This window comes from Nicotiana tomentosiformis, chromosome 4 (genome assembly GCF_000390325.3).
Source record: "Nicotiana tomentosiformis chromosome 4, ASM39032v3, whole genome shotgun sequence".
NCBI classification, from domain to species: domain Eukaryota; kingdom Viridiplantae; phylum Streptophyta; class Magnoliopsida; order Solanales; family Solanaceae; genus Nicotiana; species Nicotiana tomentosiformis.
Genome location: NC_090815.1, coordinates 43,305,607 through 43,324,805, shown reverse-complemented (window position 1 = coordinate 43,324,805; position 19,199 = coordinate 43,305,607). Strand labels below are relative to the sequence as shown.

Sequence of the window (19,199 nt, the reverse complement as noted above, 5' to 3'; positions counted from 1 at the left end):
TCCGTTGACTAAATTGACGCAGAAGGTAATTAGGTTCCAATGGTCAAATGCTTGTGAAAGGAGCTTCCAGGTGTTGAAATTGAGATTGACTACGGCACCAGTGTTGACTCTACTAGGCAGTACAAATGGGTTTGTAGTATATTGTGATGCTTCGAGGATCAGACTTGGGTGTGTATTAATGCAACATGGCAAGGTGATAGCTTATGCTTCTAGGTAACTCAAGAATCATGAGAAGAACTATCCAACACATGACTTAGAACTTGCGGCGGTGGTTTTTGCATTGAAGATTTGGTGTCATTATATGTACGGGGTCCATGTGGATGTATTCACGGACCACAAGAGCCTTTAATATATTTTCAAACAAAAGGAGTTGAATCTGAGGCATAGAAGTTGGCTTGAGTTACTCAAGGATTACGACATCGATATTCTATATCACTTGGGGAAAGCCAATGTTGTGGCGAATGCTCTTAGCCAGAAATCTATGGGTAGCTTGGCTCACTTGGAGGCATGTCGAAGGTCATTGGCCAGGGAGGTTCACCAATTAGCTAGTTGTGGAGTTCGTTTTGCAGACTCATGTGAAGGAGGGGTAATTGTGCAAAATAGGGTTGAATCATTGTTTGTTGTGGAAGTCAAAGAGAAGTAATACGATGATCCATTGTTGGTACAATTTAAGGAGGGGATTCACAAACATAAAACTATGGTTTTTACTCTTGGCATGAATGATGATACGCTAAGGTACCAAGGGCGGCTATGTGTTCCAAATGTGGATGGTCTCCGGGAAAGAATCATGACCGAGGCTCACACTTCCAGGTATTCCGTGCACCCAGGTTCTACGAAGATGTATCATGATCTCAAGGAAGTCTATTGGTGGAATGACATGAAAAGGAATGTGGAGGACTTTGTGGCAAGGTGTCCGAATTGTCAGCAAGTAAAGGCCAAACACCAACTGCCTGATGGGTTGGCACAGAACATAGAAATTCCAATGTGGGAGTGGCAAATGATTAATATGGATTTTGTGGTGGGATTACCATGCACTCCATGCAAGTTTGACTCAATTTGGGTGATTGTGGATCGACTCACGAAATCAACACTTTTCTTGCCAGTTAAATCTACCGATACAGCAGAACAGTATGCTCAGTTGTATATCAAGGAAATAGTCAGGCTGCATGGCACTCTAGTTTCTATCATTTCCGATCGAGGGGCTCAGTTCACGGTAAAGTTTTGGAAGAAATTTCAGCAAGGTTTGGGTACTCAGATGAATCTTAGTATAGCCTTCCATCCACAGACCGACGGGAAGGCAGAGCGGACTATTCAGACTCTTGAGGACATGTTGCGTGCTTGTGTTCTTGACTTCAAGGGTAGTTGGGATGATCATTTGACACTCATAGAGTTTGCTTATAACAACAACTTTCATGCTAGTATTCAAATGGCACCATTTGAGGCATTATATGGTAGGAGATGTAGATCTCCCATTGGGTGGTTCGAAATTGAGGAAGCTGAGTTGATAGGGCCAGACCTCGTGCATCAGGCTATGGAAAAATGTAAAATCATCAAGGAACGGTTAAAGACTGCTCAGAGTCATCAGAAATCCTATTCGGATGTACGTCACAGAGACTTAGAGTTCAAGGAAGATGATTGGGTATTCTTGAAGGTTTCCCCCATGAAAGGTGTAATGCGATTTGGTAAGAAAGGGAAATGGAGTTCGACGTATGTCGGATCGTACATAATCATTCAGAGGATCGGTGAGGTAGCGTACAAGATTGAGCTACCACCTGAGATGTCATTAGTATACCCGATGTTCCATGTGTCTATGTTGAAGAAGGTAGTTGGAGATCCATCAGCTATTGTGCCGGTTGTGACAATTGAAGTTAATGAGGAACTGTCATATGAAGAAATTCCAGTTTCTATTATTGATCGGCAAGTCCGAAAGTTGAGAAATAAAGAAATTGCATCCGTAAAAGTGCTATGGAGAAACCAACAGGTTGAAGAGGCTACTTGGTAAGCAGAGGAAGAAATGAAGAAAAAGTATTCTTATTTGTTTTAATAGCCATGTATTTATAAAGTTGTAATTAATGAAAATTCTAAGAGTTACTTTCTATGAATTATGTATCATTTGTACAATTGAGGTTAAGGGTGTTCCTATCTGGTAATATATTGCTTGTGAGGCCACATTTGGTATTGTTTTGTGTTATGTTACATCGTTGGATTGTGTATATGTTTTGAGGATGTGTTTCTGGGGCTCTCTGACAAGTTGATAGGCCTAGTTATAGGGGAAACTCTAGCGAAATATTTGGAAATTTAGGGAGTTAGTCAAATTTGGGGCTGCTGGTGTGTGGTATGAAAACTGAGTTGCATAAGGTGCTAATAGTAAACCTTGACCCTCATTCGACGACGAATGATCTTAAGTGGGGGAGGATGTAAGGCCCCGTAAAATATTTCCTAAAAATCGGGGTTACGTGATGTCGGGTTAGGAGTAGAGGTTACTAATATTTTTGGACATTTTGGATTGAACAGTGCGCTGGGGAGTTGAAGGAAAATATTTTGCAGAAATAGGCAATTCTACGGCCCATTATGCGGTCGCATAATAACTTTGCGGGCCGCAGAATGGCCGCAGAGTGAAGCAGCTACCTGGGAAATTTTTTATGTCAATTACGCAGCCAATTATGCAACCGCACAACCATTTCGCGGGCCGCACTTTGATCCCATAATCAGTCTTAGGTTTTTTGCGGAGGGAGGTTCTGCGGCGCAATATGCTACCGCAGAATGAGTCTGCGGGCCGCATAACTATCGTAAACCCAAACATATATTTTCTAGGTTTTGGCACCAAATTGGGCGGCCGATATGCGGACCTGTTCCGGAGCTTCATTTTTGGGTTTTTAAACCCGACCCTATTTCCTTAAAACATTTACCATAGTCCATTTTTTATCATATTTCTGATTGTTTTAGAGTGAGAAAGAGTCCTTAGAGTGGGGAAGTAACCTTCTACCTAATATCCAACAATTCTTGCTCAATCTTTGAAGATTATCAAGATAGTCCTCATCTTAAAGGTAAGAATCTATGCCCTAGCTCTTAATTTCGAAAATCTACCAAACAATGGGATAGTTAGAAAGACAATTCTTGGGTATGGGGGATTTTTATCTTGCATGCATGTGTTATCAATAAATGTGGGAAGGTTGTGAGCTAAAAATGGTAGATAATGGGTTGTGGGATGATGGAATCCTCCATGAAAGGACCTTAAAACATTAATGCACACCTAGTGTTTGATAATGTGCTCAAATGAGCTAGAATCATGACCATCTTCCTAATTTTGGTCCAAATTGTTATATTTCTAAAATAGATCGAAGTGCTAAGAATTCCGTAACGTTTTAGATTTAAAAGGAAGCTCAATTGAGGTATGTTGGCTAAACCCCCTTTTTCTTAGAATCGAATCCCACGGTGTTCACGTAATTGGTGTAAGTCCCAAATTGATCATTATAGAATTGGATATTCCTAATGTATTTGTGTTGAATGGTGTATGTTCAATATTTATTCTAAATGCTTCATCATGCCATCTTGCCGTTTTAGGATGTGTTCAAAATGTGGAATATGTGTTAAAAATGTTAAAATTTCAACTCAAGATCGAAATAAAGGTTGTTATGCCAAATTGTATGAAAAGCTTCTATGTGCCTAAGATTCCCAAATTGCTCATATGTGAATTTAATGTCTTGAATGGGAAACCTTATTGTTGTTGATAATGATAAAGATGTTTGAATGTGGAAAGGGGAAACTGGAATTATGAAATTCGGCCAAGTGCCAAGAATGACTTTCTAATTGACTCCACTCATGCCAATGAATTGAAAAGATGTGAAAGAAGTGTGAATTGAGATGATTGATTGAAAAGGTAATGTCTCAGGTGAGACGACCTAGCCGATCGGGCCGTGATCGGGCGTCATGCTGCACACATGGTGGTGATTGTGCTGGAAATGATAATTGAAATTGTGGTTATGGTTGATGTCTCAAATTAGACGACCTAGCCGATCGGGTCGTGATCGGACTCTGTGTAAGAATACATTGGTATTGTGAATTATGGTATATTGGCTCTAAAGATCACCCAACCTAATAACATGGAAATTGACTTGAAAACTTATGTGATCCTTAACTTGATGTTTTAGTATTATTTGAAGCTCTTATTGAATTCTTGATTGTTCCCCCTTGTATTATTATTCATTCAATTGAGATGGTGTTTAGTTTTACATACTAGTACTATTCGACAGTACCAACGTCCATTTTGTCGGGGGCACTACATCTTTAAATGGATGCAGGTGGTTCTATAACAGGCAGTGTTGATCAGCAATAGTGGTACATCATCTTCCCAACAGACTTGGTGAGCACCACTTCATCCAGGGGTCATGTATTGTATCTTTTGTTCATATCATTATCACGTTTTGAGGTATAGCCGGGACCTTGTTGCCGGTACTATCATAACACTCTTTTGTATCTTTTAGAGGCTCTATAGACACTATGTGGTTTGTACATGGATGCTAGAAAAGTCAAACAGATTATGTTGTGTTTTGATCTCTTGTTCCACTCGAATCATAAGAATGTGTGTATCTTGAAACTTAAAAATGATGTAACCAATGGACAATTAGGTATTGTATATATGATCTTCCTACTATCCAATTAATGAAATCATGTCTTCTCTTGATCATGGGTGAGTTGGGTAGAAAGTATCTAATAGGCCTGCTCGACCGGGTTCACTCGGTTGAGCGCCGGTCGTGCTCCCTGAGATTGGGGCGTGATAGATGGTGTGATAAGAAAGATATGTTATGTATGTACTCGGTTGAGTAAGGCACTGGGTGCCCGTTGCGACCCTCCGATTTGGGTCGTGACACGGTCCAATTCCCATTTCTGCGGGTCCGCACCTGCAGAACCCTCCCGCATCTGCGGTCCTCGCTCTGCCAACCATTCCCCGCTTCTGTGACCCCTTATCCGCATCTGCGAACTCGCAGATGCGGTCAATCTTCGCACCTGCTACCTTCACCAGCACTGGACCAAACACGCACCTGTGATTCCATGGCCGCTTATATGGTGTCGCATCTGCGGTAATTCCATCGCAGGTGTGATTACACCATAACTTCCAAGCTTCAGCAATCCTTCAAGGTCCATAATGATACGCCAACCACCCGAATCACATCCGAGGCTCCAAGGACCCCATCCAAATATACCAACAAGTCTTAAAGCACAATACAAACTTACTTGAAGCCTCTAATCACATCAAACAACACCAAAATCACGAATCACCCATCAATTCAAGCCTAATAAAACTAACGAACTTCCAACTTCTAAAACTAATGTCGAACCATACCAAATCAACTCTGAATAGCCTCAGATTTTTCACACTAGTCCCAAATGACACAAAGGACCTATTCAAACTTTTGGAACGAAAATTGGAATCTGATATCACCAAAGTCAACTCTCAGTCAAACCTCTCAACCTTTCAAACCTTTAACTTTTCAACTTTCGCCAAAACATCTCAAACTAACCTATGGACCTCCAAATCAATATCCGGACATACGCCTAAATACAAAATCACCATATAAAGCTATCAGAACCATTAAAACCACATTCCAAAGTCGTTTACACAAAATTCAAACTTCGGTCAACTTTTCCAATTTAAGCTTCCAACCTTGGAACAAAGAGTCCCAATTTACTCTCAAACATCCGCAAAACCAAACCAACTACCCTGACAAGTCACATACATAACCACAAATGAACATAATAGAAGCAATAAATAGGGGAACGAGGCTACAATGCACAAAATGACCGGCTGGGTCGTTATAGACACTTACCTTAAAAAGCCAAATCAATACTAAAAAATGTCGTACGAATCGACCTTCGAACGGCTCGAATCTAGCCAAAAACAACTCAATAACATCAAATAATTCCATAGGAATCAAACCCAAACAATAATGGTCGAATCTTTAATCAAATATTCAAAGTCAACCGAGATACGCACCCGGAACCCAAAGGAACTCACAAATTCTGAAAACCAATTCAAATACGAGTCCAAATATACAAGTCTCATCCAAAACCAAGTCCAAATCGGGGTTCAAATCTCCATTTCTCACTTTAAAAAAGTTTTGCCAAAACCTCCCAATTTTTCTCTCTTAGATTCACCAATAAAATACATAAATCAAAGATAGAATCATGAGTAATAGACAAATCTGAGTCAAGAGCACTTACCCAACCCAGGTGGGTGAAAATCACCTAAAATATTGCCTCAATCTGAGCTCCCAATCTCAAAATATGATATAATGAGCTCAAAGTCCGAAAATGACAACTTAATATACTGCCCAGCAGTACTCTTCGCGAACGCGAGCCCCTCTCCGCGTCCGCGAAGCACAAGCCATGCATCTGACAAAAATACCATATGCAATTGTGGCCTCAACCATGCAATCGCGACGACTAGTACTCCTTCCGTCTCGCGAACGCAATCTTCACCTCACAAACGCGATCTTTACCATGCAAACGCGACACTGACACGCGAACACGGCACACCTAGAACTAATACTACGCGAACGAGGTTATGCTCTACGAATGCAATGAGCAACAGACCCAATACCAGAATACTCTACGTGAATGCGTTACACTTACCGCGATCGCGAAGAATACCCTCACCTGCTAAAAACCAGCAACTCAAACATCACCAAACCTGGTCTGAAACCACCCTGAATCACACCCGAGGCTCCCGGGACCCCGTCCAATCATACCAACAAGTCCAAATATATTATTCAAACTTATCCAAAAGCTTTAAACATCATAAATAATATCAAAACCAAGAATCAAAGACCAAGGTTATTCTCTTAACATTCAAACCTTCAAACCTTATCGAACGCGTTCGAATCATATCAAATCAACTCGGAATGAAATCAAACTTTGAACACAAGTTCCAAATAAAGTGATGGACCTATTACAAGTCTCATAATAGCAATCTAATCCCAATAGCCATTTAATCAACTCATGGCTAAACTTATAAATCACTAAACCTTCAAATTGTCAACTTTTGACAAAAAGAGCCAAATCATCCTAAGAACCTCCAAATACAAATCCTGACATAAGCCTAAGTACAAAATCACCATACAAACCTATTGGAACCATAAAAATATGAATCTGAGACCGTTTATACAAATGTCAAACCTTAGTCAACTCTTCAACCTTAGTCAACTCTTCAACTCCCGAGAATCAATACCAACCATGCAAGGAATTCGTAATACATCATATGAAGCTACTCAAGAACTTAAACCATCAAACGAAATGCCAATGCTCAAATCGATCGTTCGGGTCGTTATATTCTCTCCCACTTAAACATACGTTTGTCCTCTGACGTGCCAAGACTCGTTTCAAAGCCATCAAATCACTGTATAAACTCAGCATACATATACCCATAGATGATCCCACGTCACTTCAATCCATATAAGCCTGTCAACACAACCTAACTAAAGATTTGTTCTTTAACCTTAGTCCATAAACCTTAGAACCCAATCTCTAACATCTAGAATTTCTTATAAGACCCAATTCTTGTATCTATACACCGTATAGGACTAAAAAGGATGCATCAGGCCAAAAACATATTCCAAGATATCTTCCTACCACAATAGCAGTTCGTTACAATCCCGTTACTGCCGACATACCTCATATCAATTAAAACCTCGTATGATATTCTTGAGAAAGATTGCACTGTACTCCCTTATAATTGCCAAATCTCACGGTTTGATATATGAACCTCACGTTCCTAAGACTTACAGTGGCTTTCCTTTGTTAAGACACAATCTCGCATGAATTCTTGAAGTAACTCACGTTACTATTGTATTATGTGGTCTTGTATGAATTTTGGTAGCAAAGTCACGTTGATAATATTTTGAATGAGTTGCTGAAACTTCCTTGTCATTGTAGAGATTCAAAAAATGAATTAGAAAAGGTTTTCTCTAACCTTTGGGAGTGGGCCCTACATTTGTGGCTTAGTTGGCCACCCAAATCTCTTAAAATGCCACATTGAAGAATGATTTAAGGGGTGGTTTGGTATGAGGTAATAGAAAAAATAATGCAAGCATTAACTCTATGCATTACTAATATCTTGTTTGGTACATTTTTTCAACATGTGTATACTTGTATTAGTTATACATCATACTTGGTATTATTCTATGTATAAGTAATGCATAGAAAACCATGGCATTAGTAATACCAAGGCTACTAATGCATGCATTAAGTTGGTTAAAGACAAAATTATCTTTAAAGTCCCTTAAAGCTTGAGAATATGGAGGGCATTTTTGTAAACAACTATTTTTCTTAAAAATTATGCAATGCATTATAATTGTAATATACCACACCAAACAGTAGATAAGAAATAATATATGCATAACTAATGCTTGTATTACTAACCCATGCATTACTAATACACCTTATTCCGCACTATTCTAATACACCCTACCAAACGACCCCTAAGAGTCATAGGTTGTGACTTTGTGAGCTGTCACATTAAGGGGTTATCCTTATCCAATATTACCCACTTAATTCCTTAATTAATTTGTTAACCCCACTAACCAATAATTAACCAATTACCCACATAATAAGAATTATCTCAAATTACGTAAAATACTACTCACTTTTAATACACTTTATACACCTTACTATCATGGTCATGTGGTACCTTGTATGGTACTAGTCCATAAATACCGGGTATTTTAGCTCGAGCCGTCTTTTGTCCCAAAATGTCAAACTTCGATGAAATTCATTTTCTTTGATTTGCTTACTCTCTCTCCTTCACGAATTCACTCATCACTTGTTTGAAATAGCATAATGCTCACAATCTCAAAATAATCTCATTCCTGAACTTACGTCGGTTAACTTACGATAAATTTTAACGTACTAAAATGCGGGATGTAACATCTCATTTTTTATCTTTCATCAATTTTTTTATGGCGTACTTTTATGTACGAAAATATAGGGTGCAACAATTTAGACTTTATATTGTCAATAATAATATTTTGGGAGCTATAAGACCAACCTTTTTTATTCTCTTTTGTGTTTTGTTTTCAGTATTATGTCACTAAAATAACAATAATTTTTATAAGACCATCGTCATAAATCACAATAAAGCATCTAAAACTTTATGTCGGACATAATTTCTTCATTTATTGAGTTAACTAAATGGGAATAACATTCAGCATTTTCAAGAATAATATTTTTTTAATTTTTATTATATAATTTTAAATTAGCCAAATATATAGTGGAATAATATTTTAAAAATTATGTAATTAATATAGGTGCAAGCGTACCATAAGCCTAGTTATCTCAAAATTAAGAATACTTAGTTATATAATGTTCAATGAGGGAATGTAGGCTATTTAGCAAAGTTGAAAGTCCACGGATAAATCCATCCCTTTTCTCTATTATTAACGGTGGAATGTTATAAAATAAAAACTGTAAAGTAAAGACAAGTATAGAGAAAAACTGATATATTATTCAACTTTAAAACTTATGTACATAATGAACTGAAAACTCCTCTATGTATAGAAGAAAGGAAGCAGCTGCAAGGCTTTTCTTTAGCTACTTGTAAGTTGTCTGCATGAACTGATTGCAACCTACCTGTTTAATAAGAAGCTGCTGCAAATCATTTCATTGAGCTGCTTGCAACCTGCCTACATCAGCTGCTTGTAGATAAACTTCAACAGAGTACTAAATGGATAATCTTCTTCAGGAAGATTATCGATAGCGGAGTAATAAATGGACATCCACAATATAATTATTTTCATAACACTCCCCCTTGGATGTTCATTAAAAGGTATTATGCCTCGTTAAAACCTTACTAGGAAAAAACCTTGTGGGAAAACTCCTAGTGAAGGAAAAATAGTACACATATTTAGTAATATGCATTGCTAGCTCCCTCATTAAAAACCTTATAAGGAAAACTCTGTGGGAAAAAACCTTAGTAAGGAAAAAAGAGTACATCGTGTATTTTACTCCCCCTGATTAAAATCTTGTTTCAAATATTTGAGTCTCCGCATTCCAATCTTGTATACCATCTTCTCAAAAGTTGAAGTTGGTAAAGATTTAGTGAACAAATCTGCCGGATTGTCACTTGAACGGATTTGTTGCACATCAATGTCACCATTTTTCTGAAGATCGTGTGTGTAGAATAATTTTGGTGAAATGTGCTTCATTCTATCTCCTCTTATAAATCCTCCCGTCAATTGGGCTATGCATGCAGCATTGTCTTCGTATAAAATTTTGGGTCTTTTCTCACATTCCAAACCACATTTTTCTCGAATAAAATGAATTATTAATCTCAACCATACGCATTCCCTACTTGCTTCACGAATAGCTATTATTTCAGCATGATTTGAAGAAGTAGAAATAATAGATTGCTTTATGGAGCGCCATGATATGATAGTACCTCCACATGTAAACAGATACCCGGTTTGAGATCTAGCTTTATGGGGATCAGATAAATAATCTGCATCTGCATAACCAACAAGATCTGTACTATCTTTGTTAGCATAAAATAAACCCATATCAAGAGTTCCCTTTAAATATTGCAATATATGCTTAATCTCGTTCCAATGTCTCCGTGTAGGAGAAGAACTATATCTTGCTAGTAAATTAACAGAAAATGCTATGTCAGGCCTTGTAGCATTAGCAAGATACATTAGTGCACCAATTGCACTGAGATAGGATACTTCGGGACCAAGGAATTCCTCACCCTCTTCTGGAGGTCGGAACAAATTTTTAGTCATTTCAAGTGATCGAACAACCATTGGTGTACTCAATGTGTGCGCTTTGTCCATGTAAAAGCGTTTTAAGACCCTTTCTGTATAGGCAGATTGATGGATAAAGATCCCGTCTGCTAAATATTCATTTTGCAGACCAAGAAAAAGTTTTTTCTTTCCAAGATCTTTCATCTCAAATTCTTTCTTAAGATATTCAATTACTTTTTGGAGCTCTTCTGAAGTTCTAACAAGATTTATATCATCAACATAAACAACAAGTATAACAAATTCTGAAGCCATTTTCTTTATAAAAATACATGGACAAATAACATCGTTTATGTAACCCTCTTTCAGCAAATATTCACTGAGGCGATTATACCACATGCGCCCAGATTTCTTTAAACCGTACAAGGATCTTTGTAATCTGATTGAGTACATTTCCCGAGATTTTGAATATGTTTCAGGCATTTTAAATCCTTCAGGGATTTTCATGTAAATTTCATTATCAAGTGACCCATACAGATAAGTTGTAACCACATCCATTAGATGTATTCCAGGCCTTTCATGTAAGGCTAAACTGATAAGATATCGAAATGTTATGGCATCCATAACTGGTGAATATGTTTCTTCATAATCGATTCCAGGTCATTGTGAGAATCCTTGTGCGACAAGGCGAGCCTTGTATCTTTCAACTTCATTTTGGTCATTCCTTTTTCGCACAAAAACCCATTTATGACCAACTGGTTTTACACCAGCAGGTGTTTGGACTACTGGTCCAAAGACCTCTCTTTTAGCAAGTGCGTTCAATTATGATTGAATTGCCCCTTGCCATTTTGGCCAATCAGATCTTTGTTGACATTCTTCGACAGACCGGGGTTCACAATCCTCACTATCTTGCATAATGTTAACTGCAACATTATATGCAAAAATATTATTCACCACTATTTCAGATCGATTTAAATTAATCCCATCACAAGTAGAACTTATTAAAAGTTCCTCACTCACTTGAGTCTCGGGTTCATTGATTTCTTCAAGAATCTCAGAACTAATCAGATCTTGGGTCTCTTCAGGAGATCCCTTCATAATATCATTTTGATCATTTGTCGATTTTCTTTTTCTAGGATTTCGATCCTTAGAACCCAAAGGCCTACCACGCTTCAGGCGTGCTTTAGTTTCACTAGTTCTTATGCTAGTAGATGGTCCTGCTGGGACATCAATTTGTATAGGCACATTCTCTGCAGGGATATGTGACTTAGTTATCCTTTTCAAATCAGTAAACACGTCTGGCATTTGATTTGCTATATTTTGTAAATGGATGATCTTCTGGACCTCCTGATTACATATAGGGGTACGTGGATCAAAATGAGATAATGATGAAACTTTCCACACAATTTCTCTTTTGATTTCCTTTTTCTCTCCCCCTAATTATGGGAAATTTGTTTCATCAAATCGACAATCTGCAAATCGAGGAGTAAATAAATCTCCCGTCAATGGTTCAAGATAGCGAATAATAGAGGGTGATTCAAACCCAATATATATTCCTAACCTTCTTTTGGGGCCCATCTTACTGCGCTGTGGTGGTACTACTGGCACATATACAACACATCCAAAAATTCGTAGATGGGCAATATTTGGTTCATGACCAAAAACTAATTGTGACGGAGAATATTTATTATAATGTGTTGGTCTGAGACGGATAAGTGATGCTGCGTGCAAGATAGCATGGCCCCAAATAGTAGTGGGCAATTTTATTTTCATAAGTAGTGGTCTTGCTATCAATTGCAGTCGTTTAATAAATGACTCTGCAAGGCCATTTTGAGTATGAACATAAGCTACAGGATGTTCAACTTTTATTCCAACTGATAGTCAGTAATTATCAAAAGCTTGAGATGAGAATTCTCCAGCATTATCAAGGCGAATAGCCTTTATAGGATAATCTAGGAATTGTGCCCTTAATCGAATTATTTGGGCTAATAACTTTGCAAACGCCCGGTTGTGAGATGATAGTAGGCAAACATGAGACCATCTTGAAGATGCATCTATTAGGACCATAAAATATCTAAATAGCCCACTTGGTGAGTGAATAGGTCCACATATATCCCCATGCATACGTTCTAAAAAGGTAGGGGACTCAATGCCAACCTTCATTGGTGATGGTCTAGTGATCATTTTGCCTTTATAACAAGCATCACAAGAAAATTCATCATTTGTAAGAATCTTCAGGTTCTTTAATGGATGCCCACTCGAATTTTCAGTAATTCATCTCATCATTATTGATCCAGGATGGCCCAAACGGCCATGCCAAAGCACAAAAGTATTTGAATCAGTAAACTTCTGGTTTACGATAGAGTGTGCTTCAACTGTACTAATCTTTGAATAGTATAAGCCAGAAGATAAAGTTGGTAACTTTTCTACAATGCATTTCTGGCCAGAAATATTCTTTGTAATACAAAGATATTCCACGTTCATTTCATCTATTGTCTCAACATGATACCTATTTCGGCGGATATCTATAAAACTCAACAAGTTTCTTCGGGACTTGGAGTAGAATAATGCATTGTCTATAATAAGTTTTGTTCCCTTAGACAGAAATACAATAGCTCTTCCAGAGCCTTTAATCAAACTTATATTATCAGAAATTGTAAAAATATTTGCTTTTTCCTTATGCAAATAAGAAAAGTATTTCTGATCTTTGAATATGGCATGAGTTGTTCCACTATCAATTACACAAATATCTTCATGATTGGTCTTTGATCCAAACATAATTTGAGGATTATCCACATAAACAAAATAAATATGATAGTAAATATTATTATCAAAGCATAACTTTTATTTATGTACAACAATTACATAACCATACTATCTACTACAAACAACAAAAATTAAAATATTTACATTTTTACAGATTCACTACCGATCACATGACTTGTTTCTCCTTCTAGGAGTGCAAAATAGTCAGCTACATCCAAATGCATGAAGTCTAAATTATCTTCAGAAATAAAATTTGCTTCAATATTTTTCTCTGTCTTCTTCAGGGAGGCTTGATACAGCTCAACTAGGTGCTTTGGCGTACGACATATACGTGACCAGTGCACTTTTCCTCCACATCTATAGCATGCATTTTCTGGCTTTGTTGCTTGCACCGCTTCATGCTTTTGTTCCTTCCTTTTCCACTGCTTGTGGTGAGGAGGGTTCTTTGGTGCATTGTTATTACCACGATTAGAGTTTTCTCCCCGACCACGACTGGGGCCACGTCCTCTTCCACGCTTAGCTTGGTGGAAGTTCGTCTCATTCACTTCAGGGAATGGACAAGAACCAGTAAGTCGACTTTCATGGTTTTTCATTAATAGCCCATTATGTTGCTCGGCTACAAAAAGATGTGAAATAAGTTCATAATACTTTTTAAATCCCATCTCTCGATATTGCTGCTGCAGGAGCATATTTGTGGCATGAAAAGTGGTGAAAGTTTTCTCCAACATATCATGATTAGTAATATTATCACCACATAGTTTCAATTGGGAAATAATTCTGAACATAGCAGAATTATACTCACTGATAGATTTAAAATCTTGTAGCCTTAGATGAGTCCAATCATAATGTGCCTGTGGAAGAACGACCATCTTCAGGTGGTCATATCTATCTTTCAAATTATTCCACATTATGACTGGATCTTTAACAGTAAGATATTTTATTTTTAGACCCTCATCAAGGTGATGGCATAGGAATATCATTTCTTTGGCACGGTCTTGGTTTGATGCCTGATTTTTATCTTTGATGGTGTCTGCCAGACCCATCGCATCAAGATAAATTTCGGCATCAAGCACCTAAGACATGTAGCTTTTACCCAATATATCCAGGGCTATAAACTCAAGTTAAGAAAGATTTGACATTATTTAGAAAAAAAAAGTTCGTACCTCTGATACTTTCAAAGTATTTTCTCGAGATGGCAGAGTCTCGTGCTGATAACGTGTTATAAAATAAAAACTGTAAAGTAAAGACAAGTATAGAGAGAAACTGATATATTATTCAAACTTCAAACTTATGTACATAATGAACTGAAAACTCCTCTATTTATAGAAGAAAGGAAGCAGCTGCGAGGCTTTTCAGGAAGCAGCTGCAAGGCTTTTCTTTAGCTACATGTAAGCTGTCTGCATGAGCTGTTTGCAACCTGCCTGTTTAATAAGAAGCTGCTTGCAACCTGCCTGTATCAGCTGCTTATAGATAAACTTCAACAGAGTATTAAATAGATAATCTTCTTTAGGAAGATTATCTATAGCGGAGTAATAAATGGACATCCACAATATAATTATTTTCAAAACATGGAATAGTTTTACAAATATAAGTTACATCCTAAAACTTTATGATTCACCCTTATTTATGTGTTGCTGATGCTAGGTCAGCCGTCAGCTCTGAAGCTCAGTTCCTTTACTTCCCTGTTCCAGTATTTATGTGTGAGGTATTTTATATGCTGATGTTTCAGTATTCTTTGATAAGGGATCCGAGAAACCCAGTACAAGAGTGTTGTCGGTAAGATTGACCAAAATCCCTCTTCCCTTGTCCAGTCATTCCAACAGTTGATAACATTTAGATTTGCGAATCTTTGTTTCTTTGTCCTCCTATTTTATACATCGCATCTCAAAACCCACTATTTTGTCATACATCATCACTATGAACTATGATTTAGTGTGTATTGAGAAATGATGTGTTTTGATGAAGTGATGGTAAGATAGGATGATGAGTAATCAAAGGATGGTCAAATCTTGATGTTATATTAAACTGGTGGGATGCTTGGGCCGGGAAAGACGACTTAGGTCAAAAAAGGAATATGCTAAATATGCTCGCAATTCCAATCTACTTGGTTTGTTTAATGAGGATGAAAGCCGTATGCTATTTATTGAAGAAGATGCTCTTCAATGAAGAAATTGTTCCACTTGAATTAAAAAATCTTTGTCTCTAAAATAAAAAAAAATTAGTTGTGCTTGTAGCAGGTGTTAACCATTGCTGACGATAGTGGTAAAATATTTAGAGTAACGGATTTAGAGGTCCTCCAAGGATGTAATGTATCTTAAAGGGAGCCGGTGCACAAATCATCCTGCTTTAACGTAGATAGCCTACCATAATGCATGCAATAGTGGTTGTTTTCACGGTTCGAACCCGTGACCTATACATCAGAGGGAGACAATTTTAATATTGTTCTAAGGCTACGCTAATGTATGCATTGTGATGTAATGCATCTTAGTTAAGAATTTTCCATGTCATTCTGTATTTGGAGGATTTTTACGAAACAAAAGAGAGATTTTCAAAGTTTACAGAAGGATTTGTAAATAATCAATTGAGGGTTTGGAGAATTCAGCAAAGCATTACTTAGATATGATATTTTTTTTTTTGGATTTTTCGTTCAGTCGATGTTTGAGAATTAGTTTCGGTAGTATTTTGCTGCAATAGAAGCATTTCATGGCTTTCTCTTTCATGAATAATGGGTGATTGTCTACCTATTGGTGCTTTTGTCTTTGTCGTAATTTGCGACAAAATTGTAGTATTAGAATGAAGTGTGCCAGAAAAGAGTAGAATAGATACAGAGCACTCATATATCTGATCCATGTTCTGGATTAAGGCAAAGTTAGATTGAATGTACCCCTTTCAGTATACTGGAGCCAACTAATCTTATTTGAGCGTTTGGTAATGGATTGGAACATTGGCGTTATGTAGAAAACAGAACTATCAGACCACTAAAAGATATAACTTTGTTCCAAGTGGTGGTGCTGAGTTTTTAAAATCTGTGCTGGTTACTATTGTGATCTGCATTTGTTGGTATGTCCATCTTCTCCCTCAGTGTGGACAAATGGAGCTTTATCCAATCTCGCCCTGTAGGTGGTTAATAGTAGACAATATTTGGTATGAGTGGATGCTCCTTCTGTGGATTATTGAGAGGGGAGTCTTACAATTCTGAGAGAACTTTAAGGTGGAACTGTTGTATTGAAGAAGTTTTGTTTGGATAATCACATATATCAAATGATATGACCTTTAATCCTCAAGAAGCAATTTATCATATTACTTGGATCGAGCTGCAAGCTTTTTCATTTTCATAATCAAGGTCAATTTTTGGTGCAGTTTGTGATGTTTGGATGTCTGTAGTTTCAACACACTAGGACTTCTATGTCAATTTTTATAGTAGCTGGTCTGTGCTGTTTCTTCTATTTACTTGGGAGTATGGAAAAGAAGTCGCTCTGGGAAAGGAGATAGTGTAGCTCTAGCTGTCACCAAGATTGCTAAGAGCTGCAATATCCTACCAAATCTCAATCTTGACACTGGTCATGGTACCCACACTGCTAATATTGATGAGTCAGCAATGGAATTCAAAGAATTTAAGCCACGTGATCCTCGATACACTGATTACCCTGTCAAGAACAAAGGCGTTCTATGACCTTACTTGGGTATGATCTACCATGAAAGGCATTGTCCAACTCATGCAAGGAAGTTACAGTGCCTTATTCCAGCCTTATGGGACATGTTACCCCATTTGTATGGGAAAAAGCCGGGATTATGTTCCTGTGCCAATTCTCCATATAAGAGCTTGACAGTTAAGAAGGCGGATTCAGAATTGGTTTCAGTATGAAGGTATTTTATTTTTGGTTCCGTGAAAGAGGAATACAGTTTCCACTAGGGGCAGACAAATATATTTATCAGCATGCTTCAGTAGTAATCCCAACCCAAATTTGGCGTCTGTGGACTGCTGGTTGTTAGTATTTGTTTTCTGCTGAGTAAATCTTTCTTATTGTAAAAGAGATCTATCCTTCTCTTCTACATGAAAAGTGTAGCCTGTATTTCTGTTATTCTGTTATCTGTTTTGGCTAACAATGGTTTTTGGTGCTTGGTAGGCTTATGGGTGTGCCTGCTGTTATTATTGGTGTCTTAGGAACAATTAAAATGCCATATCCATCTGGGGCCTTTGATATGTCTCATTGTTGTCGTTGTCTTATCCCATGGGGAGCTACTGTATGAATATTTCTGTTATTATTGAGAAATCATAGTTGATAACATATTTGATTTGGAAAGAGTTTCTTGGTTAAAATTCCAGAAGAGATTGTGACTCACTTTTCTCCCTTTTTTGCATGTTTCCCTTATGTTCTGTTGAATCATTTACTTGTCTGGTAGCATCTCTTTAACTGTAAGTTTATTGTTTCTTCATACCGATGGAATCTTCGATATGGGGATATTACAGCGCACACCACAATTATTCTGAACTCTAGTAAGCCTCCCCTTTCTGTAGAAGCTATAATAAAAGATCGACTGGAGTTCTTTTGTTGCATTTGGCATGTTATTATAAGTTATATTCAATGATGTATGCGGCCGTCACTTTTTCCATATTTTTGTTGCTGCTTTTGTTACGACCCCATTTTCCCGTCCAACTGAAACTGGATTGATTTTCGTTCTTCATTACAAGGAAAATTGGAAGCATCTAACTCGGTTATCCATCCATAATCATCATTGCCGCCATCTTCTCCACCTAGAACCACTATCTTCTTGAGCCAAAAAGACAACTGTTTTCACATATTCCATTGCGGTTGCATCATCTTTTCCATCCACCCCACCCCCGGGTGCCCATTGTCTTCGCAGTTCACTTATTCCATCATCTTTGCAGCCCAAGAACCAACTGTATTCCAACAACAGTCATATAAAGATCTTATAGCAGATAATAAATTGAATTTTTCTTCTCTCTCCATCTGCATTTCAGTTTAATTTCCCTTTTACTTTTGTGTTTCTTGAGAATCAAGTCCGGGTTCTTGGAATTACAGTATTGATTTTCCGGCAAAGTTCGTTCTTTCTTTTGGAGATTTATCGGTTTTCCGGTGAGCTTTCCGACGAGGCGTACAGAAGATTTTCAGAGAGTATATACGGAACATTTGGGTTGAGTGGTTAAACAAATCGAAATCGAATACAAATCCAAAAAAATCCGATTGATTCTCGGTCCGCGAGTTTCAAACGACGACACCGTTCCTCCAGCTCGTCGTAATCCATCACGGCTAGATTTCCGTTAACTTCAAAGGCTGCAATTCAGGTTATATTGTTTCTCTCTTGCCTTGATATTTTAATAGTTTGATATTTTACCGTAATTGTATCTCATTGCCTGCCTATTTTGTTCTTGAATCTTTAGTTAGTATTGGCCCTAGCATTGTTAAATTAATTGCATTAGTGATAACTTTGCATTATAGTTTTGCACATTTTCTTTGTGATCTTTAGTTGTAGATTATAGCCCTCTTTAGCTCTTGTACTGTATTTCTTCACCTGTTTTTCTGACCTTTAGTTGTAGATTATAGTTCCTGTTAGTTCCTTTATTTTATTTCTTCACCTGTTTTGCGACCTTTAGTGGTAGATTATATTTCGGTAATTTATTTTATTTTTGTCGCTTGTTTTCGTGATAGTGCTTGCGTAGTGACTTATAGATTATAGTGG

The 19,199-nt window shown here is 37.5% G+C and overlaps 1 pseudogene; it reads left to right on the top strand.

Moving 5' to 3' along the window:
* Positions 1–1,531: 1,531 nt before the first annotated feature.
* Positions 1,532–17,800, top strand: LOC117280886 (uncharacterized; annotated as a pseudogene).
* The last annotated feature ends 1,399 nt before the right edge of the window (positions 17,801–19,199 follow it).